The following is a 25,304-nucleotide window of genomic DNA, read 5'->3' as shown; positions in this document are numbered from 1 at the left end:
CTTTCTTTACTGACCAGTCCAAGGTGGGCAGTGAGGGTGCAGGAAAAATAATCTTCCTTTTCTCCATTATCAGTAAGAAGTTAAATTTACCTCTGTGATACCCCAACTTACAGGTTATAAAATCCAGCTTTTTAATGAGGATAATTTTCTTTGTGACTTTGTCCTATGAGTCCTTATTTTCTATGTATGCATACTGCTGGCATGATGCATATACAAAAGCACATTAGCAGAGATAACACAAAATTATCCTTTAAAACTGATTTTCCCTTTTTCTTTATTTATACACAGACATCACTCATATTCCTTATCTTCTTTGACTTAAAAAAGGTGTGTCCTTAAGGTTTCTATTTTCAGAATAAATAAGCATTCTTGAATAGCCAAACTGTTAAATCCTTAATATCTCCCCCTTTAAAATACAAAATCACTCATTAAATGTAGGTATAGCATAGCACAGGGATGAAAAGCAAATGATGTTATAGCTGCAGTAAACATGATTCATTTGTACATTTTAGGACATCTTCTCCGTGTCAGTTTTTCATATTTCTCTTCTACTCCCCAAGTAACAAAATGTCACATGAAAAGGATCAAAATATTCCTTGCTGTAGATCATGGTGTGTGTGTGGGGTGTGTGTGTAAAATATCAACACTCACCTTCAGGCGTTTGTTTTAAGAAGAAATCTAATGATCTTATTTTCAGCAGAATCAGATGTTCTTGAAATATTTTCTTACATCCTTTCAAGGCCGAGAGTATTTCAGTTGCCCCATTAGTTAGCACCAATGTACAAGTTTGCTTTTTGGGTTTTTTTTTTGTTTTGGTGTGGGTTTTTTTTGTTTGTTTTTTGTTTTGTTTTGTTTTATTTTGGTTTTTTTTGGTTAAAACTGTCAGTGTTTGCACTGTGAATGCTATTTTCCAGGCATTCATTGCTCAGCATAGACTGTAAATATTCGTTTTGGACTAACACTTGTCAGAAAAAGTCTGTGAGCAATTAGGAGTATTTATATTTTATTTGTATAAAGAGAACTTTTTTTTGTGTGCTGTGCTTTAACAAAAGCATCATTGGCTCAAAGTATTTCACGGTGTTTTCATGATAGTTGACTTTAGATATTTTGGTAGAGTATGCATGTCAAAACATTTAACTGCAAATTGAATGCTATATGTGTATTTTAATTGCTATACATTTTTTTTTTTAATTTTTTTTTTTCCAACGTTTATTTATTTTTGGGACAGAGAGAGACAGAGCATGAACGGGGGAGGGGCAGAGAGAGAGGGAGACACAGAATCGGAAACAGGCTCCAGGCTCTGAGCCATCAGCCCAGAGCCCGACGCGGGGCTCGAACTCCCGGACCGCGAGATTGTGACCTGGCTGAAGTCGGACGCTTAACCGACTGCGCCACCCAGGCGCCCCAATTGCTATACATTTTTAAATGAGACATGTTAGATCACAGAGGCAGGAATTAGCAACTTTATGATATTTTCACATGTTGAATGAAACATAAAGGATTTAAGAAGTAATATCAAAGTGTCTGTTTTCTTCAAGTACTCTAGGCTTTCTGAAAATATGAGGAAATGGGAAATGTCAACACATGAAGTAAAATAAGTGAGGTACTAGAGCAGCAGTTATCTGTCAATAAATGTCCAAGCATAATTGCCAGTAAAGAAGACTGCAATTTGAGAACACGTGCTGATACATGATTGGAATCTCACCACGTGATCTGTTAGATGATAAAGTGTATTTCAGAATACTGTGCTCGCCTGTTAACTTAGAATCGGTCATATTTTTATTTTTCTACAAACAGTGACAAATATTTATGAATGTACACTAAATCTGGACTTCCTGACCCACTGTTGGTTCAGTTTCAATTCTTGTGTTAAGGTGTACTCGGCTCTGGGTGGTAGGAAACTGTGGAGGAGCAGATCCCAGTCAGTAGAGCCTGTCAGGTTTACAGCTTTCCCTCCATTCCTTAAGAAATCAAACACAAAATTATAAATAAAAAACTTGAATTCTAAATGTGCAGTAGTCTTAGTCGTAGTTAAAATATCATACAAAAAATTTATGAGAACATATGACCAGGCAAATACAATGCAAGGATTGCTCCCAGGCCTTAGAAGGGCTCATGGAACGTAGAGGCCCTTAAGCTCGAAGATTACAGAAACTAATTTTCTAGTGATTATAATTATTCCTTTAAGTTTTCACTTTCTAGTCACATAAAAAAGTATTTTTTCTTGTTTTACCACTTACTTTAGGAGTGCCTTTGCATGTTTTAACTGAAACTTGAATGTTATAGTCAATTCATTTATTCAGTATTCAGTGAATGATCATTTATTGAGCTGCTAATATTTATGAGATTTGGTGCCTGCTAATAGGAATGCAATGATATATATGGTCCTGGACAGAAGATTTTAAAAAGTACACATATAACAATGTAATCATAAGAGGTAGGTATTGTCTATTTTACATGACTCGGACAGACCGTCTAGTTAGTGCATAACCCCCCCCACATTCTTATGATAACAAGTTTTTCTGTTATTTAAATTATTACTGATATCCACCACTTTCCTTTTAGAATACCTATTCAATGAGATATAATCTAGTTATGTCTTTTAGGACATCTATTTAAAACATAGTCTAGATTCAGAGTTATATGATACCATGACCTTGCTTTATTGTACATCTAAGAAGAAAATTAATAATTTATTTTTTTAGAAGATAAACTAAATAATCCATTTGTAAAATTTATTTTTGCTTTAAATGCTTATTTAGATTTTACACTTATATGCTCAGTGCTTATTTTCAAGATCCAGTGCTTTATTTAATGTAAGATATAATTATATCATTTACTTCCATGTATGAATCAGAAAACCATACTCTAAAGGCATATATGTTGTGTTTGAATAACTGAGAATAAAAATGAGAAATTCTTAAATCCTACTTCAGGTAAACAGTGTAATTATAAAACAGGTGATAGCCTTGTGAAAATATCCAAGTTTATAAAGCAGATAATAAAATGGAGAAAAATTGCAGTTGTTCACCTTCCAAAATGATACATAATGAAAAGAACACTTTAAAGTTTTGACACTGGCCTCAAATTTTAGATACAAATTATACACTTGAAACCTGCTGTATTCAGGAAAATTCATATATAGTTAATTTAAAAGATTGCATTATAGGTTCCCAAGAATTATACAGTTGTTTGAAGTCACTTTAGAATGGAGATTATAATTACTATGATCAATGCTTTTTTTAAAATTAAATATAATTTATTGTCAAATTGTTTTCCATACAACACCCAGTGCTCATCCCAACAGGTGCCCTCCTCAATGTCCATCATCCACTTTCCCCTCTCCCCCAACCCCCATCAACCCTCAGTTTGTTCTCAGTATTTAAGAGTCTCTTATGGTTTGCCTCCCTCCCTCTCTGTAACTTTTTTTCTTTCTTCCCTTCCCCTCCCCCAGTGTCTTCTGTTAAGTTTCTCAGGATCCACATATGAGTGAAAACATATGGTATCTGTCTTTCTATGCCTGACTTATTTCACTTAGCATAATACCCTCCAGTTCCATCCACGTTGCTGCAAATGGCAGGATTTCCTTCTTTCTCATTGCCAAGTAGTATTCCATTGTATATATAAAAAAAAACATGGAAGCTTCACGAATTTCCGTGTCATCCTTGTGCAGGGGCCATGCTAATCTTCTCTGTACTGTTCCGGTTTTAGTATATGTGCTGCCGAAGCAAGCACTATGATCAATGCTTTTATTTTAAGTATGTGATACGATGGTGGGGTCATGTACATGTACGCATGAGACCAGGCCAAGTATATATGCCAAACTACTACCACTACTACTGCTGCTTCTCCTTCTTCCACTTCATCCTCCTCCCCCTCCTCCTCTTCCTCCTCCTCCTCCTCCTCCTCCTCCTCCTCTTCTTCTTCTTCTTCTGAGAGAGGGAGAGAGAGAGAGAGAGAGAGAGAGAGAGAGAGAGAATGGGGGCCGGGCAAAGATGGGGGGAGAGAGAATCTCAAGCAGGTTCCACACCTAGTGTGGAGCCTGTTGTGGGGCTCAGTCTAATGACCATGAGATCATGACCTGAGCTGAAATCAAGAGTTGGAATCAAATCAGTTGCACAACAAACTGAGCCACCTGGGTACCCCTATATGCCAAACTTCTTTTTTTTTTTTTTAATTTTTATTTATTTTTGAGAGAGAGAGACTGAGCAGGGGAGGGGCAGAGAGGGAGGGAGACACCGAATCCAAGCAGGTTCCAGGCTCTGATCTGTCAACACAGCCTGACACGTGGCTCAAACTCATGGACTGCAAGATCATGACCTGAGCTGAAGTCAGACACTTAACTGACTGAGACAGCCAAGCGCCTTCTTAAGTAAAAAAAGATTTAAAAGATAATCTATATATTTAACTTACCTGTTACATAAATTAACATTAATGGTTATTATGTCTTAGAGATTTAAAATGCTTCTTTCATTGGCCAACATAGTGACTTAGTTAATAACAAACAGTAGTAGTTTGCAGACTTTGAGTGATTTCTAAGATTTCATAACCCTCCTTATAATCAATTTTATGATGTCCCCCAGGAAAAGCATTTTGAGTTTCAGAGCCTAGGTCTGCCCAGTTTCTCTTCCATTCTTTCCCTTCTTAACATTTGGAAGACGTTCTCATCAGCAACGGTATAAAGTAAAAATCCCTGCCAGGAACCTGACTTTCAGTAGTTCTCTGTCTCCTTATGAAGCCATTCGTTCCTCAGGTACTGTCCATTTTTTCTTTGGTAGCCCTTCCTTTCTCATATGAGATGTATTGGTAACCATAGGATTTCTAGCTCAAGTCCTGGTGGTTTTATTTCATTTTTCTCATTTTTTTTCTTTTCCTTTTTCTTTTTTTTTCCTCATCACCTCTTCCTTGAGAGGAATTTTGCCCTACAATTTGAAGGCTACTGGAAAGAAGGACTCTTTTAAAACTGAGATTTAAAATCCTTTCTTTCAGGTTCAATCCAAGTAGTTTTCTTGTTTTCCTATCTAGGGATAGGAATCAAACATATACCTTGAATTATTAGCTTCGAGAGTAAGAGGTTAACTAGAAGCAGAATTTATTAATTTTGAATTGTCTTCCTCCTTTGTAAAAATTCATAGTAAATAATTCTATAGTCACAACATGGAAAGGGTCAATTGCTACATTGTGTTTTCGAATTTCAAGTTTTTACCATTATAAAATATGGGAAAGTACTTGGCAATACTTTCCAAATAAAAAATGTGTATACCTTTTGACCTGGAATTCTACTTTGAGGTACTTATCTAACAAATAACCATGTGTGTAAAATAATATTTAAGGATGCTTACTGTATGTGTTATTTGTATGTACAATGTAAAACTAACAAGTTCTATATGAGAAGTTTAAAAGTAAAATGCATCTTTCTTTTAGGCATTTTACATTTTCATTAGGATTAAAAGAATGATCTCAGATGGTCTAGGCCTCTTAAAAGCTGAAATTAGTTTCTAGTCAAAGATACCTAGAGAGGTATATAGTCCAACTATGTAAGTAATTTATAAGCATGTTTTTTTATTCAGGTTAAAAAAAAAGAACTAAAAGATCACTGGGAAATTACCATCAAACTTTCTGGTCCCACTAATATTGGAGGTTGATTTAGATATTTCTCCTGCAGAACTTGTCTTGATAAGTAGATACATCTCAGGGGATAAAGTCCAAGTATTTAACTGTCAAAGACAGAAAAAGAGTAAGTAAAGAAAAGCCCAAGACCAGTAGAAGGAGAACTAAATTTATCTAAGACATAGTTAGAGGGCAAAAACACAATCAGGGTAGCTCTACAAAAAAAAACAAATAACAAAAAACAAAACAAAACAACAACAACAAAAAAACACACAAAAAACCAAAAACAAAACAGACGGAAGTTGGTAAAATGTCCAAAGAAAAGTTCTCCCAATGATCTTGTGACTCAGCTATTAAAAAAGAAAAAAAAAAAAGAGAGTGAAATGCAGAAACAGCATGTATGCACTGCTATTTATGGCAGACAAACTATATATATACACATACATATGAATATGTATATATATAACTTACCCATGTATATATACACATACACACATATGGCATATATTTGTAAATGCATAGGTTATCTGTGGAAGGCTATTCATGAAATTGCTAAAGGGTAGATAGCTAGCCTCCAAGGAGAGAAACAGGGCATTTAGGGATAGAAGAGTGGGGGAGTCTGACTTCATTTTCACTGTCTTACAGCTGTATCATTTAAATGTAATCTCTCTTAAAATATATATCTAAAAATAGATAGGATGTTTAAAATTAAAAGTGAAAAGAAGCAGGCCAGGTGAGAACCTTTGATGGAAGAAAGGTGCAGGAAGGAAGACTGCCCCAAACTGTTAAGCCCAGGAACCCTGAAATAAGAACACCAAGCCCTTTAGGTCTAACTGTCCATCTCACAAACTCTGACCTGTAAGTTTCCATGTGGGGGAGAATGCACCCATCTGACCAGGCCAGGGACCCCGCTTGCATTTCAGAAAGGTGTCATTTTAAATTGGTAAGGTAGCATTATAGGAGTTGAATTTTCATGAGTGTATCCCAGATAGACTTCTCAGTTTCCCTAAAAGCACAAAATCATTCCTGGAGTACTGAGGACTAGGTCCCAACTTTGCGGACCCAGGTGAAGTGTCATCCTCAAGAGGCCTGCCATGCCTCCGCTGGGCACCTACCCATACATGCCATGTCTGCTCTGTGACTGTTGGAGGGCTGGGTACACATGTTGTTTGCCACCCATCAGGATCTCCCTTGCCCTGAAGTTTAGTTTTCATTTCATAGACTAAAATGAGCTCAGATTCCAAGAGAAGTAGGAAAATGAGTGCTCATTATCTACATTAGAAATTGTGAAGTTATTTCTCAGAAAGTGAAACTTGATGGACCCATAAAAGAATATTATCTGTGTGGAGAATACTTCAGAGTAGAATAAAGAGCATGGTAAGTGATTGACTGACATAAATATAGGTGTGCCTGCAATATATATTAATAAACAGGGCCGTAATATTAGGGACCAGAAGCAATCTATTTCATATTTAAAATATCAAGTAAAAACTATCTCCACAATTATGAATATTTAAACAGTATTATTGCTTCTCAATATATAACACATGCAAACATACCACATCATTTTTATTGCCAAAAAGGAAAAAATAATTAAAACTATAAAAAGCTGTTCTTAGTGTCATTTTAATGTCTTTGTTATTGCCATTTATCTCTGAGAGATAATATGAAAAAGAAAGTGAGAAATAATGCATCAGTAGATGATAAATTTTATTCATAGCAAACTGTTTTAAAAAAATCACTGTTGCTTTTTATGCAAGAGAATGACAGGGAAAACAAGAAAGACATATCTGTTATAAATGCCTGTTTCATATTTACATCATTTTAAAAGCAAGGGTTTGCTTCTTCCATCAACTTTTCAATTTAGTTTCCCTCTTTGTTTGATTTTTGTCTTACCTATTTTCTTAAACTTAGGAAAGAATTTTATTCATTTCAATGAATGCATGCATGAAGGAATTTCCAATACATGGTTGCATTGTGGGTACACATACAGATCATTCACTCACGACTGTGACAGATTAGGAATATAGTTCAAAGACTGGGCTTCTTATCTCCTCAAGTGAAAACAGTAGAATGAGAGGCCGTGAAGGTAGGGGATTGACAGTTCAGGTCTTTAAAAGCCACATTAAACTAAGATTACTGAATGGCCTATGCTTTGTACTGAACCTCACCTCAGGCTTGCTTGCAAATGAGACAGGAGGCTAAATTCTTGAGTAGCTGACTAGGAGAAATGATGGTGCCTCTCTAGGTTTAGATAACCAATTCATTGCAGCATCTCCTTTTCTCAGAGTGTTCCAAATAAGACCATCACCATCATTTCTCAAGCCATTGGGGAACAGTCTGTAGGACAAATGACAAAGTTCTGGGGAATGTCAACTTTCCATTGTGATGGATAAAGCAATTTTTTGAAATGAAAAAATGAACTTTAAATAAAACAGAAACGCATGCTTTGGGTGTAAAATGTTTCTTGACATACTAACTGAAAAGAGTGTGATATAACATTGTGTCTCCAACAGTGTATGAGATAAAAGAGAGAAAAACCCACACATACACAAACACAAAAAGCTACATTATTAGAAAACAATAAGAGGAAATATATAAGCAGTGACTGGTGACTGCATTAGACTCATAGGATTATTTCTTTTTTCTCTTTTTATTTTCCTGAACTCTAACTTTTCTTTTATGAACCTGTATTGCTTACATAATAATGAGGTGAAAAGAAAGCCCTGTCCTTTGGAAATGTAGTAATTTTATGTTTTTATGTTTTTGCAGTCACTCCTTTGTGCAATCTTAATATTCTATAAATTTGTATGTTATAACGTCAAAAAGAAAAAGTGAGAAAGGAAAATAAGCCATAGAAAATTTAGAATAAATACCAGAAGAATATTTAATAAATGGCTATTGCCCCCCTCCAAAATGTTGGCATGAAAATTGCCTTAGCATTTTAAATCCTAGATTGAGAATACTAGGTTCATTAGGCTAGGGAGTTTATCTATTTAATATGTTCCCTAGAACATAGAATCCAGCTTACTCCCAGCTGTTGAATAGTTTGTGATTCTTATTTGTGGCTCGCTTTGGAGATTCTCCTCTCATTCCTTTCTTTTTCATCCTTGGTAGAATTGCCAACTTTGTTGTTAGAAAAGTTTGTGTTCTTTTTAATTGATACCTATACTTTTAAAAATATGAATTTTATGTAGCTGGATTTCTAGCGTTATGTTGTATAGCCCTCGTATCCATGGCCACATAAGTATGATGTCTGTATGCTAATATGCTTACTTAATCTTTAATACATTATATTTTAATAATATAGGAATGCCAAGCTACGGAAGAGCAAATGAAAAGGTCATTTTTTATTCATGTACTACTGAATGTACCTTCTGCTTGTAGCTCATTATACATGCAGTTGAGCCCAATTTTTTAAAAGTGGAAAGCATACCAAATTAAACCACAAGTTTCACAACTGATGTTCCTTTTGTAAAAGGAGTGCTCTCCATCTTTTCAATTTTATTTATTCTGACTGCTTGTTACTCATTTGTGCTTCTCTCTTCTCTGTTATAGTCAGAATTTCTAATCCCATTTCAAGCAGAAGGCTGCCACTTTTCATCAGAGAAGAGGCAATAAACACGCATCACACTTATATATGCGGGCTTTCATCTGGGGAGCTCAAAGTGTTTTATGCATAAGTAGCATTTCCCCTGGCTTTTTTTTTTAAGTAGGAAAAATAAAGTCTAGAGAGCTTAAATGACTGAAGGAGGCCCACACCTGCAACAATGGAAGTCGTGATTTTAATTAAATATATATCTATGAAAGTATTCAGGATTCCTTGACCTGGATATCAATTTATATGCAATGGTTGAAGAGTAACAAAATTGTGGAGAGTAAAAATTAATACTAGCACACTCTTGTCAGTTAGGGGAAATGGTAACATGACAAAAATGAGCTCTAATGTAGAGTAACTTCATAAACTTGACTAATTCATTTAATGCCTTTAAATATCGAGATTATAAAAACTCAATGGGAAAGGAAAAGTCTTTTTAGGGTCGGGCTTTTCAGTGTTACTAGGGTTGAAAGGGTCAAAGAAAGAGCAACCTCTGTATGGGGTCTAGTAGGGCAGCAGGAAAGGCCCGTCTCCAGAATTAGCCCCCTTCATTTAATCAATCTCACTCTTTCTTCCTCTGTCTTTCCCTCTCCCTCTCCCTCCTATCTTTCCTCCCCTACCTCCCCCCACCTTTTCTTTTTTTTTTTTTTTTTTGCCAAAGACATAAATGATCTCAGTGGTACAATTCAAAAGCACGAGTAAGAGATTGACAGAAAATAGGGAATTAATAATAATAATAATAATAATAATAATAATTATAATAATAAAAGACCATCTTATTTTGAATATGTCTAGACTTAAGTCTGTGGTTTTCAACCTGCCTTGCACTGGGTCTGTGGGCAGGGCCTTGGGGAGGAGTTAGAAGGTCTTTTGCCACCTCCACGTTTGGTGATGGTGGTGTTGTGCAGACTTGGTTTAATATGTGTGGGGGTGGCGGTGAAAGTGAGGGGAGTTTGACTTACATTGAGAAGGAAGGCATAGGATGTGAAGGCGAGAATGGAATGAGAAAAATTAAAACCAAAGAAGGCTGTGTCTTTGAGAGAGTGATGGGTGAATTTAGAGATTTAAATGTAGAGGTCAGAGGTCGTTGCTTTCCGTGATGAATGAGTCTTTGGGAAGGTAGTTTTCTGAAAAGGATTTTCAGAAGTGTAACTAATAGTGAGAGTCGAGTGGCTAAGGTACTAATCTGTAAGAGATTATTGAATTTGCTGGCATGTGACACATTTTGTCTGGTGAAAAAAATAGGCTAAAAAGTGCTGTGTGTTCCATAGACTCTTATTAGAGATGGGTGGCTGAGAGCTTAGTATATCAAATAATGGATTGGGTGAACACCAAAGGGACGTCCATGTGATCTCACTATATCTCTCTGCCATTTATAATGCAAACCAGATTAATTTCCTAAGTAATATAGTTACTGAATTAATTCTAAGAAAAACTTTAATTTCCATCTAACTGAAAAATGGCATGAAGTAGAATTTACTAATACCAGTCAATATATTTTTTAGCTGTGCAATGTCTCTATATACACATATTTGGGTATAGTGATATTTAGGTAAAATGTAGATATATACTTAGCAAATAGTAGTACATATATACTGACGATTTCCTCCTGAGTTCCAAGGTATATATATATTTATTTCCCCTGTGTAGAGTGTAAAATCACTCCCTATGTAGATATGATGAAACGCACTTGATCCCCCCCTCCCCCCGCAAATTATCCTTATAAAATTTAGAAATACTCTCGAGTGTCATAAATGCCTGTCAATATAGTAGTTGGGGGAAAATTGTGGGTATATTAGTCTAGAAACAAATATCTAAGATGTCAGACACCTGCCTGATATTCCCACTGCAAACATTTCATGCTCAAAATTGCAACCTGACCATGATGTTTGTGATGGTTCCTCTGGAGAACAAAGCAGCATAGCAAAAAAGCAGAACAACAGCATCCTGAGGCAATATTTTTCAGTGCCCGTAGCTACTCCTGCTTAGCCTGGTGGCTCTGGACCAGATCTGCAGAGAATGCCAGGGAAGTGCTGGATAAAAAGCTTCTGACACGTCCTCCTGCTAAGGCACCATGGCCAAACCCGATGAGGAGAGGCCACCACTCATTGGCAGTGCAGCCACTTTCCAGGGTCCAGTGATGTGGGAGCAGGTCCTCAATCCCTCTAGGCTCTTGCTTCTTCATATGTAAATGAAAGGATGATAAAACCCTTAAGGCCCTGCCAGATTTAATATCCAGAGATTATGCCATTTAGCATCATCTGCCCTGGAGCTAGTCTTTGTCTATACCTTTAGAAAATGCACTATAGGTCTGTACCTAGTGGATAATGTACTAAATAAATATTCCTCTATGTAGTAATTATTGTAAAAAGGAAAAAAAAAAAAGCATAGTGTAGATTATTATTACAGTCAAGTTTGAAATATCAGAAGTTGTTCCCCAGAAAAATTTACACTTGGGAAAATACTTGGTCAAGTCAAGTGAAATGGGCCTGCAATACTGTTCAGAGCTTTTTCTGTGCTTATATGCATTGTGACCCAAATCAGTTTTTTCAACTGATTTGAACGAAGTCTGTCTTTTTTGTTTGGAAAGTCTCTGCATTCTGGCAAACAATGTTTTTGGCTCTTGTCAGTATTCAGCTAAATAATCATCAAATATAGTGAGTGTTTTTCTTCCTAAAGTCTGCCCTTCTCCTAGCTTACTTTTGTCTCCAGAGACAACTTTTGTGGAAGGATCTCAAAGCATTAGGCTAGGAATTCAGTTTTAGGAAGAGGTGTAGAAATATCGGAATAGTAAGAAGCTACAGACCTGGCCCAGATTTACCTGGTGTTTTGAGTTCCATTCCCCTCCCTTTTCTCATATAAGAAAGTGTCCGTGTAGATAAACTAGTAGGGAAGGAGTGCATATCATAGATTCTGAATTATTTCTAGCTTTAAGTTTATTCTCTTAGAGAAAAAGCACACACTTTGTAATCATAATCATGCCAACCTCAGTTTAAATCTGCCACTTACTGGATATAACAGTAAGGCTGTGCTCCTATTTCTGAATTTGGAAAATGGAAAATGGTAGAATGGAGTAATATATCACAGAATTAAATAGGTAAATATTTGGCAAATTACCAGCTATTGAATGCTCACTAATGTTACTGGCCTTAATTCTTTCATTATCTAGCAGAGAGGTCCTAGATATAGGAACTAGTAACCTGGTCTCATTCCTTTACTAACTTATTACTATCACAACATATAATATTGTTGCCCCCAGGACTTAATATCCCTACAACTCAGTCCTCGCAATTATCAAATGAAAATAAAACCACATACACAGTGTTTTCAAGTATAAACTAAGATAATAGATGTGTAATTAATTTCAGTTTTTTAAGATTTTATTTTTTTAAGTAATCTACACACAACATTGGGCTCAAACCCACACTCCCAAGATCAAGAGTCACATGCTCCACCAACTGAGTCAGTCAGGTGCCCCAATTTCAAAAGATTTTTAAAGTACCAATTAATAGTGCCATTTTTTAGTAGCAGTAAAATTATTATTGACTATTACTCTGACAGTGGAACATTTTGTTGCCAGTGAAATGTCTATTGTAATGAGATTGCTGAAAGTTTAAGCATACTATTTTAACAAAATCCCTTTGGACAGATTTAAGAAAAAGTACTGAGCCTCTTGTTTTCCATCTTACATAGGAAGGTTTATATACTTTTAAACATTTGTATACAAGTTCTTTCATCTTCAACAGCACAACTGTAAAAGATTTAGAGTTTTTGAAGATTATGCATTTAATTTTTAGCTAAATTGTATATAGATCAAATCCATGCATCCAAAAGCCTCCAAAAAGAGAATTTATACAGCCTGGGGCGATGGAGTTAAAAATTTATAAGTCTTTGGGAACTTTAAATGGGAAAGATGTTTAAAAAAATGTGTTTTTGAGACACTTAAAACTACATTTTAGAACTATGGGAAACTAACTCTTGGTAAATTCTTAACATGAAAAGAATTTCATGTTGAAATTTTCATAATGAAACTTATGATGTTAATTTCTTCTATTACATTAAAGACACACCATTATGAAAATCATTAATTTCACAATGCAAAGATACTATTGGCATTAATATTTTGTACAAGTTATCTTAAAGCATTTTGTTTTCAAAGTTTATTTCTGATGTGAAATTTTAATAGTTTAGTACAAAACAAAATTTTTTAAAACAAATTTAAATTTTATTTTGAGACATATGTTTATCTTACATTGTGTCAAACATTTTTTTTTCCTAAGTTTTTCATTTGTATATCTGATCTCTTGAATAGACTTTGGGTTTTGAAGGCATTTGCAAAATGCTTTTGGGTGGTTGATAGCTTACCTGTCTTTTTTGATAAATCTCCATTTCCTTACTGGATATTTAGGAGAGAGATCTAGATTCCTCTGGGATATGTCTCTAAAGCCCTGGATGCTTATTCTGTCTATTGCAGCCATCTATTCATAATTCACTTTCCAAGTGTCGATAGTTAGATGGGCATTCTGTAATTTCCTGTAGGAGTTAAGTGTGTAGACAGAAAAAGTCTTAAAATTGTATTGTTGAGAAAATATTGCAAAACATGTAAATCATTGGTAACATTGTGTTCCATCTAAGATATGCTTAAATTGGTAAAGATCATAGGCCAGGTGTCTATTTTCATGCCATAAATGATGACAAAGAGTGCTTCATAGATGTTTTTATAGGAGTTTATTGTAGAGCATGTGAGTCCATAAATTTCTGTATGCTAAGTTCCATCTCTGGGCACAGCACTATATCAAAACCATGGCATGAGAAATCTCTTCTGCTTAACACCTAGTCGTGAAATTTGATTAAACATGAGCCTCCTGTATTGGAAAGAGGAACATTCTCATGCCAATAATTTTAATATTTAATAATAAAATACTAAAGATTTAATTTTTTAAAATCTTTAATTTAAAAAAAATTTTTTAATGTTTATTTTTGAGAGAGAGAGACAGAGCACAAGTTGGGGAGGGTCAGGGAGAGAGGGAGATATAGAATCTGAAGCAGGCTCCAGGCTCTGAGCTGTCAGCACAGAGCCCAATGTGGGGCTCAAACTTAGGAACTGTGAGACCATGACCTGAGCTGAAGTCGGACGCTTAACCAACTGAGCCACTCAGATGCCCCCCCTAAAGATGTAATTTAATTTAAATTTAGTAAGAAAATACTAAAGAAAAAAACCCTTAAAATATTTTACAAATACATATTTTCTGATTTAGAAGTATTAATAATGGCTAACAACTGAAATAATAATTGAGTGCTTATGATTATGAATCACTGTACGTGTATTATACCATTTATCTTCACAATAATCCTGTGAAGCCATTATCTCCATTTTATTGTTAAGGTCATGGACCATAGAGGTTAAATAATCTGGTTCATGGTCATACATCACAAGACAAAACCATGTGTGAACCTAGACCTCTGATTCCAAGTTCTGTGCTATAATGCTCCATATCTACTGATACATTGTTACAAATTTTATAGTTGCTTTATTGCCCCAAATATCTAAACCAAATCACTCCTACATTACCAAATCTGCACTTACCTTTATATTCTTACATATTTAATGTCTGATAGTCAACTTTCATGATAAAAATCTCATGCCCACAAAACCTCAGAAATTATCTCCTTATTCCTACAAATCTTTTGGTAATTAATGTTTTGAAAGAAAGATATTAAATCTAAACAAATTTAAGAATATGGAAGAGGAGCGCCTGGGTGGCTCAGTCAGTTGGGCGGCTGACTTCAGCTCAGGTCATGATCTCGCAGTCCGTGAGTTTGAGCCCTGCGTCGTGCTTTGTGCTGACAGCTCGGAGCCTGGAGCCTGTTTCGGATTCTGTGTCTCCCTCTCTCTGACCCTCCCCCGTTCATGCTCTGTCTCTCTCTGTCTCAAAAATAAATAAACGTTTAAAAAATTAAAAAAAAAATAATATGGAAGAAATATTAAAAAGCCATAATATAGAAGGGTCCATGTTATTCATTCTGCTTTGTGACTTTATTTGTGACATATTCTTATTTGTGACTGTTTCTTGAAATCTTGACATGTCAAGGAAAATATGTGTCATCCTATTACATGTGTGCATCTGGATACCATAATTTTATTTAACCTATTCTATTTATGTTTGCAGTAATAGAATTTCTGTGTCATAGGACACAGTCACTGAAAGTTTTCTTAGTTTTGTTCATCCTATATCACTAGGATCCAGAATATCCCTAGGCCATGTATGGCGGTCCTTAAGTATATAAAATGAAGGGATGAATAATACCAGACTACATTCCAGAATGATGTTGATAATTTATGCTCCTGCCACATGTGTATCTGTTTCCCCATATCCTTCCCACAGCCAGATATGAAAGTTGACAACTAAGTCCACATTGTCTTTTTATAAATAAACTGCCTTTTGAGTGAGTCTAGAAGCTCCAAATGATCAAAACTCATAGCGGCAGCTGTGTTTGGGGTGGCTCCTAGACAGCAGTCATAATATCCACTGCAGTTTTAAAAGGCAGTGTCAGATTTCTAAATGCTTATTCATAATTCAAGATTTTATTATACCTAAATATGTAATTCTTATCATTTTGAAAGTTTGGTTTAGAGAAACTAAAATATAAAGTTTTCTATTTTGTTTCCCAAGATGTAAAGTAATATCTTCACCATTTTTACTATTTTTAAATAAAGTACCAAACGATGTCATTTTTAAATTTATGATGATGAGGAATTCTGGCATGGGGCTTTAGGCACTTATTATGTATTCATTTTATGCTGATTTGCTGCATTGTCATGTTTTCCAACAGCTTTGAGATAGGGGCTATAATTAAATCAAAACTATAGCAAAATATATTTTACTGAGATAATTTTTTTTTCTATTTCAGTATATTGGAACATACAGCTAGGATTTGGGGTAGCTTTCTGTGATTATTGTCCCCAAAGTGTATGAATAAACCTCAAAATTGATTAGTACTGATATTCCACTGTACAAATGAAGACTGATAATTTTTAACAGGAAAAGATATTTTAATTCTGGTACTTTATTATAGTGACTTTGAATATCTTACATAACTTGGCTTTCGGAAAGGAAGCTTATTTTAAGCATTTGTTTTCCTTTTAGAGCAAAGTCATCATCTCATTGTCTTATAACTAGCTAAAATGAACATTTACTTTCATTTTAAGCTACTGCCAATTCTTTTGTTAAGTAAGCAGAATATAAATAAATAACTTGTCATTTTCTAAGTCTAGTTGATATCAATACATTTTACTGTGTATTTTATCTTTGGTCAAATGCAAAACACAGCTTTTTGCAATTTAGAAAGACCCCCAACTTCTGATTTATTGAGGCCATAGTTGTGGTAATATGATCTTCATTCTAAAACTATAAACATCATATCATTTTCTCAATCTATACCACTTTAATCTGATATTATGAATCAATCAATTAACTTAAATAGTGGAAATAATATTTGGGACAGGATTTAAAACAGAAGTAATCTATGGATTCCATTAAGTTAAAAAGGGGGTCCAAAACATTTATTAAAGAACAACAAAACAAACTTGTAACTCAGTAGAAACTCTTCTTTTCTGCCCTTATGGGGATTAGTATTTGTTTATTTCAAGAGTTAAGGGGGAGGTAGGGATTGTAAAATAAAATATTAAAGTAGTTTGTATCATTTAAAATTCTATAAATGCCCACTTATTCACCAGTGTTCTGCTGAAGGACCAAGACCTTTTATTTGTACAAGAGCGTTCTGATGGGTGTTTCATATCATCTCACCTCTGCCAACCCCAATTGCATCATCAGGGATCTCCAGTTTTCAGTACATTAAAGTAGAATGTGCACTAAGATACTTCATAGCACTGAGAAGCAATATAAGTACAAACCTTCTAAATTTTAGACTTTCCCCTAAACTTTTAAGATTATCTCACACCTAATTCAAAAGCATTTTTAGTGAGTTACTTTTATCAGATATATGCAAAGCATTCGACGTAGTTTTATAAAAATAATTATCTCTTTTTCACTTTCACATTTAATTTATTATAACATTTAGTTAAGTTGCACAATTAGAAGAACAAATATGGATAGCATAAAGAGATTTTAGGGTAAACACATTAAACAACCATATGATAAATTTTAAAAATTTAAAGTTTATCATGGAAAGTTTCAAACATATATAAGTGTAGAATCAAAAAATGAACTCTTATGTACCCATCACCCAAATTAAACAATTACCAACATTTTGCTGTTCTTATTCATCAATTGATTTCCCTCTAACTTTTTTTTTCCTGGAGTCTTTTAAATTAAATCCTGAGCAAATACTTATTTGTAAATTCTTTTTTTAATGTTTATTTTATTTTTGAGAGAGAGAGAGAAAGAGAGATAGAGTGTGAGCAGGGGAGGGGCAGAGAGAGAGGGAGACACAGGACCTGAAGCAATCTCCAGGCTGTGAGCTGTCAGCATAGACCCTGACTTAGGGCCGAACTCATGAAGGACGAGATCATGACCTGAGCCCAAGTTGACGCTTAAACCAACTGAGTCACCCAGGTACTCCCCTCATTTGTAAATTCTTCGGTTATCTCTAATGAATGAAGATTTTTATTTATTTTTTTTAATTTTTTTTTAACATTTATTCATTTTTGAGAGACAGAGAGAGACAGAGCATGAGCAGGGGAGGGGCAGAGAGTGGGAGTAACAAAATCTGAAGCAGGCTCCAGGCTCCGAGGTGTCAGCACAGAGCCCAACGTGGGACTTGAACCCACAAACCATAAGATCATGACCTCAGCCGAAGTCAGATGTTTAACCGACTGAGCCACCCAGGTGCCCCCCACCTTTTTGTTTTAATAATTTTTTTTTACATTTATTTATTTTTGAGACAGAGAGAGACAGAGCATGAACAGGGGAGGGGCAGAGAGAGAGGGAGACACAGAATCTGAAGCAGGCTCCAGCACAGAGCTCATGTGGGGCTTGAACCCATGAACTGTGAGATCATGACCTGAGCTGAAGTCAAGACACTTAACCAACTGAGCCACCCAGGCACCCCGATGAATGGAGATTTTTAAGTGTACACATACAATACTATTATTACAGCTAACAAGCAACACTAATTTCTTTAAAGTCTTTTTTCAGCTTATTTGTTTAAATTAGGATCTAAACTAGGTCACATGTTGCATTGGGTTGATACATGTTTTAGTTTCTTTTGGTGAATAATACCCCCACCCCCTGCATTTGCATGTCATTTATTTGTTGAAGATCATGAATTGTTTGTCCTACAAATTTCTTACATTGTAGATTTAGCTGATTGTCTTCTTATGGTGTCATACAATATGTTTTGCTACTTGCCCGTCCCCCATATTGCCTATGAATTGATAGGTAAATTAGAAGCTTGATTAAATTGAGGTTTCTGGTTTTTCAGCAATATACTGGATAGGTAGCACCGGATATGTCTTAATTAAATCAGGAGGTGCATCACATCTAGAGATAATGGAAATTTTAAATAAAGTAACAATAGCTAAGATATGTATCATTTAATATGTGCAAGGTAGAATTCTAAACAACTTACATACATTATTTTAATCTTTACAAAATCCTTTTGAAGTGAATGTTATTACCTCACTGCACAGTAAAGCAGAGTAAAGCACAGGGAGGTTTAGTAACAGACCAGATTTGGTCTGGTCCCTGGCTCTCAGACTGCGGAATTTGTGCTCCATAGCACTCTGCCATTCTGCCTCTTGAAAGCACTGACATTTCTAAATTACACTAAAAAGAAATGTGTTCCAGATCATTCTAGTAAACATACCGTCTTAATTCTGTAAGCAAATAAATGTTAAAGGGTATATATTTTAAATAAAAAGTACTTTTGAACTATGTTGTTTACCTCATCTTCCTTCTTTGAAAATAATACCTTGTAAACCATATTTATTTTCTTGCTGTGATATTTACTCTCACATTGACAAATTGTGGTATTTTCTTTGTCCTGAAGTAGAACTTGTCATGGAAAGTGAATTTACTTCCCTCAGGTAAATATTTCCTTTCCAATATCAAGAAGTATAAGATGAGCTCCTTGAAATTAATAGCAATTTATAATTTTCAGTAGCCGTCACATTTTTTAAGAGTTTATTACAGTTTTTGTTCCTTCTTTTGCTTACCTAAAAATGAATATTATAGCGTCTTCTGAATCATTTTAGTTTATCTAGTGTAGAAGATAAGTCTACTAGGAATTCAGCAGAGCCCACTTCATGTTTCTAGTACATGTTCTTTTCCTATTATTATACTTTTAACTTTATGGATTTCCATATACAGTTTTTCCTCCTTTTAAATCCCTTTACATTTTGTTATTACATGCTTTTTATCCTTTATGGTAGCCAGATTTTTCATAGATATTTCTCCTCATAACTACAAATTATCTAGTCCTTCTGCTTAAAAATAATGTCCTACTTTGTTGATATATTCTCTTTTTTTAAAGTTTGCATTTATTTATTTTGAGAGAGAGAGAGCTTGTGCATGCTGGGGAGGGGCAGAGAGAGAGGGAGAGAGAGAATCCCGAGAAGGGATCCCAACACGGGCTCGATCCCACAAACTGGGAGATAGTGACCTGAGCCTAGATCAAGAGTTGGACACTCAACTAACTGGGCCACCTAGGTGCCCCTTATTGACATATTCTTAATAAAAGTGATGTATTTAGTCCTTTTATTTAGAATTCTAAGTATATACAAGGGCATGACTTGTCAGCACCAATCCTTCACTCATTTCATTCAACAAACCTGTCCTGAGCATCACATCACAGATGAGTAAAACATGGACCCTGCATGAGGTCAGAACTAGAAGTCAGGTCAGGATGATGAGCTATATACTTCATACAGTGGTCACAACAGAGGAGAAGGAAAACCACGGGTCAGGAGCAACAGTCAGTCTGAGAAGAGACCAGCACTTGGGTCTGAATTAAGGGTTTTAAACCAATGTGGATGAATATACATGGTATTTTCAGGAGTTGCAAACCTAAATGCCCATAAAAGCAGACAAAGAATGTACACGAGTAAAGCAGATCAAATGTATTCATTAGGGAATGGTGGGGACTGTTACAACTAAAGAGCACATGTCTGATCTAAAAGCATTCATATTCAAATGTTTGTTTAAAACACAGACTCAGCCATATAAAATGTGGCTGGACTCTATATCTATGGCTCTGGTAAGATCTAAATATATTAAAAGGCATAGTGTTTTGAGAAAACATCTAGGTAATAAATGTGTTCAGTGCACCAAGTCAGACAGTTATGCAGAATATATGTGCCAGAAGTCATTCTTAGTTTTCAATCTACATTGAAAGAAATAGGTAGTGAACAAAATTTGAACAAAAAAAAAAAAGTGGCAGAATCATTGTAGTCCATAAAATGGGGGGATAGAGTGTTCCCAGTGAAGTAGCAGTCGTTATAAGATCAGGCATTCTACTAGATTATTTTTAAGCAGACCAAGTGCACGCTTAGTGTATCAGCACCATGGGGACAACATAAACAATCTGGGGGGAAAAAAGAAAACAACTTTGATCTTCCTTTTATAAATTGTACAGTTTAGTGGATTTTTTAATTGTTATGCAATTACAGGTGAGAGAGAAACCATGTGGTGTTGTTTGTTTGTCGAGGACTTCATGGCTTCTGCTCATCTTTATCTGGCCTGGATAAGGCAATAAAATTTAAGATTCCAAGAATAGAGGGGCTAGGTGTTTGGCTGAAGACCAGACTCAGGGTGACGGGGTATGGGTGTTAGAAGCTGGGGTCAATAAGGGTGACTCAGTCTGGTTAAGCATCCGACTTTGGCTGACTTCGGCTCAGGTCATGATCTCACAATTGGTGAGTTTGAGCTCTGTGTCGGGCTCTGTGCTGACAGCTCGGAGCCTGGAGCCTGATTCAACTTCTGTGTCTCCCTTTTCTCTTTATACTCCTCCCCTGCACTTGAGCTCCTCTTTCTCTCTCTTTTTCTCTCAAAAATAAATAAACATTAAAAAAAAAAAAAAAAGAAGTTAGGCTCAATAACAAATATGGCCCTGTACTAATATATGAATACACAGCCCGATGCCCATTAAGACTTCTTTCTCCCTCAGATAATTCTGAATGCCTCTTTATAATTAATGTTTGATATTGGTTGTACTATCTGTTAAGAGAGATGTCCAAACTTAAAGATTTCATCTCTGTATTAATTTTTGCAGTAAACATGCATTTATTTTTCCTTGCAGGGATTTATAGACATTGATTCTAATCAGTGTTTAAAGTTCACTTTAAAAAGAATTAGACTGAATGTTTTGAAAGTTATATGGGATAATTGAATAATATAGAAGTATAAATGACTTTTAAAAGCTTTCACACAGTTAATAACTTTGCAATTATTTCTTAGTGGTTTCCATTTTTAAATATTGATATTATGAAAAATAATACAGTAGTTCATAGAATTCTTGCTGTAGTTTTACATAATTGTGAAATAAAGGTATCTTTTTCCCTCACTGAATACCAGACTTTGATCATGTAAGGTTTTTAGTAATATGCTTAAAGTTATTAATATCTTCAAGTTATCTTTATATTATGTATCAGAAGGCTCTTTCAGATGTAGCCGAAATCCTCAAATATGTGCTTGGCACATCTTAGTATGGCTTACTACGAACTTTTATATGTCTCGAGCCTTAATCGAATACTTTAAAAGATTCATGACTATTTCTCTCCTTGATCCTATTTGGAAGCCATGTTTACAGAATTCTTTAAATACCTGATGTTTAGTTGCTTTACCCAAATCATCTAGATCAGAGGTGAATCATTGTATGTAAGACATAAATAAAATTTACAATGGAGTGGAAAAAGATAAACTGTCAGGTTAAATTTTCTTTGATCTTTTCTTTTTCTGTGTTCACATATGATTATAGAAAAACATTGACTTTATCTCTTCAGCAGTACTAAGCATCTTAATGTTCACTTGAAATTTTCTGTATGTTTCAGTTAAGATTTTTATTTTATATATATTATATGTAGCTATGAAAATCAGTGGACTGTAAGTTTCTTAAAATTGGCCATTTTGCTTAAATAATTATAAATAGTAAAAGAAAGGAAAATCATTTGTTTTTATCCCCAGTAATTGAAGAAAATTCTGAGAGATCCACGGTATCCAACTTTTACTATTTGCTGATGAATGCCAAAGTCCTAATCTATTGCTGACGAATGCCAAAGTCTTAATCTAGTTTCTGGCTATATATTTTTTTACAATGTTCTTGGTAATAGAATAAGCAGCCTACTTTGTAAGTCACAACATTCTATAATGTCTTCCACCAAATAATGATTTACATTATAAACCTTAAATGATGAAAAGCTTGGTGGTTATAGAGGAGATCATAGTTTGGAGCTGATTTTAAATTAGTTTCTAACTTCTAGTTCAACTTACGAGAGATAATGTGGAAAGCAACATATAAGGTAACATTGAGGGCTATATGAGATGACTAAGACTTCTTTCCTAAAATTATCTGATTACTGTTAGTTACACTGCTTGGGATAAAGATAATAAAAGAAATGGAATTAGCCATGAAGATGTCCCAAAGACCTAGCAGATGGAATGTTGCATCTGGGCCAAAAAGCTATTACAAAGAGTCTATACCAAGCTTTGTCTGTATAATGAGTAAATCCATATCATATATATGTACTTTTAATGTTGTGTGCATTAAAAAATTATGGAAATACAAAGATAAAGTTTAAAATATTGATCCGTTTCCAAATATAGTTTGTCATTGTGTAAATATTTTCTTAAAAGATAAAAAAAGTAGGGGCATCTGGCTGGCTCAGTTGGAAGAGCATCTGACTCTTGATCTTCGGGTTGGGAGTTTAAGCCCCACACTGGATGTAGAGATTGCTAAAATAAATAAACTCAAAAAACAGATATAAAAAATTTAATTATTATCGTGATAGAACATTTATGTTTTTTAATGTTTAGTCTTCATTACATACTCACCAGAATGTCTAGATGTCTGATAACATCAACAGGTGAGGACAGGAAGCAACTAGAACTCTCAAAAGTGTTTGTGGCAATGTAAAATGGTATTACAACTTTGGAAGGAGATTTGTCAGTTTCTTCTAAAACTAATCATCTACTAAATACATACTGCTAATACTCTATGATGCAGCAATTCCAATCCTAGGTTTTTACCTATGAGAAATGAAAGCATATATCTACAAAAAGATTGTACAGCAATGTTCCTAGAAGCACTATTATTCGCAGTTGCCCCCAATCTGCAAACAGTTCACATGCCCTTCCAGAGAAGAATGGATAAAGAAACTTGGTATATTAATATAATGGAATACCTCTTGTCAATTGTAAGTTACAATCAGGAAGAACTACTGAAATATGAAACAACATAAATGAATCTCAAACCTTTATGCTATGTAAAAAAAAAAAAAAAGCCTTACACAAAAGAGTACATACTGTATGTTCTATTTTTATGAAGGTTTAGAACAATCAAAACTAAGCTGTGGTAAAATAAAATAACAAAACATCTACAACTGTAGTTGCCTTTTTGGGTGGGTATGAGCAATGACTGACTAAAAGGGGGCATGTGGGAAGTTGGTGGGGTGCTACAAATAATCTTGATAGCAGTTCAAGGTAGACAGATGTGTGCTTTTGTCAAAACTGATTGCATTTAAGATTTATGCATTTCACAGTAGGTAAATTTACTTTAAAAAAAAAAAAAAGAACATTGAACTCTAGTTAATGATGTATATGCTGAAGTGGCTAGGAGTGAAATGTTTGCAGTTACTTTAAGATGCACCAAAAAATAAGTTAAATTGATGATAGATACCTGGATGGATAGAGAAATAGATGGATGGATACATGTGACATAAAGCACATGTAGAAAATGTTAATTATAGAATTTAGGTGGTGGATAATGGGTTTTCACTGAACAATTCTTTGAACTTTTTGTATGTTTGCAAATTTCTGTAATAAAATGTGTGGGGGGGGAATGATTGTTTATTCTAAAAAAGACATACCTTTTTTGGAATTTATTCTAATTCAGGCTTTAGATATGGTTATATTCTTTAAAGTTTTCCTTTTTTGTCCCTTTCACAAATTAAAATTTTGTCTTATCCAGTAACATCATCATAATTGCACTTAGCTTGTTACCTTTATAAATCACATTCCTTGGTGCCACATGTATAATGGTTAGTTTAATAACATTTATTAGGCTTTGGATTCATTTCCTATTGGTACTATAACAAATTATCACAAATTTAGTAGCTTAAAAACAAAGATGCCAGAATACCTGGCCTCCTAGTCAGGCTTTCCCTGTCACCCACTGAATGGCCTGGGCTGAGTCCTCTCCTGGCATCAGCTGCAAGCATGAACAAAGATAGGTGTTGACATTCCAGCGCGCTCTACTTCCCCTTCACCACGTCCTTCCAGCTAAAAGTTAGCCCGTTGGCAGAATGGCCTGAACAAGAAAAACCAGCCATCCCACGTGCAATATTTTTGGTGGTTTCAGTGATATTTCCTTAGAAAATGCAAAAATGGAAGAATTCAGAAACTTGAATTTCAGTCGAAGTCTTTCCAAAATAGCACCCAGTCATAGCAGATTTCTAAAAAGAAACCAAACTCAGGGTGTAAAACAGTCCCGAAATTAAAGGCCCATGTGGGGAGTGGGCCACCGCCGCCTGGAAGCCCAGGGCAAACCCCGCGCCCACGAAGCAGGCTCGGAGGGAAATCAGCAGCAGGAAACCGGAGGTGGAACCTGACCTCTGATGGATGGTTTTGCAAGACGGCAAGCAGACCCACCCGGGAGTACAGAGGCACTTCCTTCACACAACACAGACAAACCCCCCAGAGACAAGCCCGGGAAACTCGTCTCGCCGAGAGCGGTGGGGCAGGAGGGTTCTCCAGAACAGAGAGGCACATTCTGGAAAGAGGAAGCTTACAATACCCAAAGACAAAGAACCTACTAGAAAACTGGATGTGCCAGACAGTAACGAGGAGGAAATGAAAGAGTTGCTGGGAAGCTTCATGGAATCTTCTAGAAAAAAAGAAGCACACTCCATCCAATCATAGTT

The 25,304-nt window shown here is 35.2% G+C and overlaps 1 protein-coding gene, 1 long non-coding RNA gene and 1 other non-coding gene across 5 annotated transcripts in view; 1 reads left to right on the top strand and 2 right to left on the bottom strand.

The window, feature by feature from the left end:
- Nucleotides 1-25,304, top strand: part of FBXL17 (F-box and leucine rich repeat protein 17) — a 494,438-nt gene that overhangs the window by 291,334 nt on the left and 177,800 nt on the right. The gene's annotated exons all lie outside the window — the stretch shown is intronic.
- On the bottom strand, nucleotides 1,450-25,302 carry LOC123609409. The gene is made up of 3 exons (XR_006717771.1): nucleotides 25,197-25,302; nucleotides 5,609-5,717; nucleotides 1,450-1,961 (listed from the first exon to the last, which is right to left on the bottom strand). It is a non-coding gene; the product is annotated as an uncharacterized LOC123609409 (long non-coding RNA).
- On the bottom strand, nucleotides 3,629-3,735 carry LOC123581573. Its single transcript, XR_006703834.1, has one exon. It is a non-coding gene; the product is annotated as a U6 spliceosomal RNA (small nuclear RNA).

The sequence above is a fragment of the Leopardus geoffroyi genome, chromosome A1 (assembly GCF_018350155.1).
Source record: "Leopardus geoffroyi isolate Oge1 chromosome A1, O.geoffroyi_Oge1_pat1.0, whole genome shotgun sequence".
In the NCBI taxonomy this organism is placed as follows: Eukaryota; Metazoa; Chordata; class Mammalia; order Carnivora; family Felidae; genus Leopardus; species Leopardus geoffroyi.
This window is presented reverse-complemented; position numbering and strand designations above follow the sequence as displayed.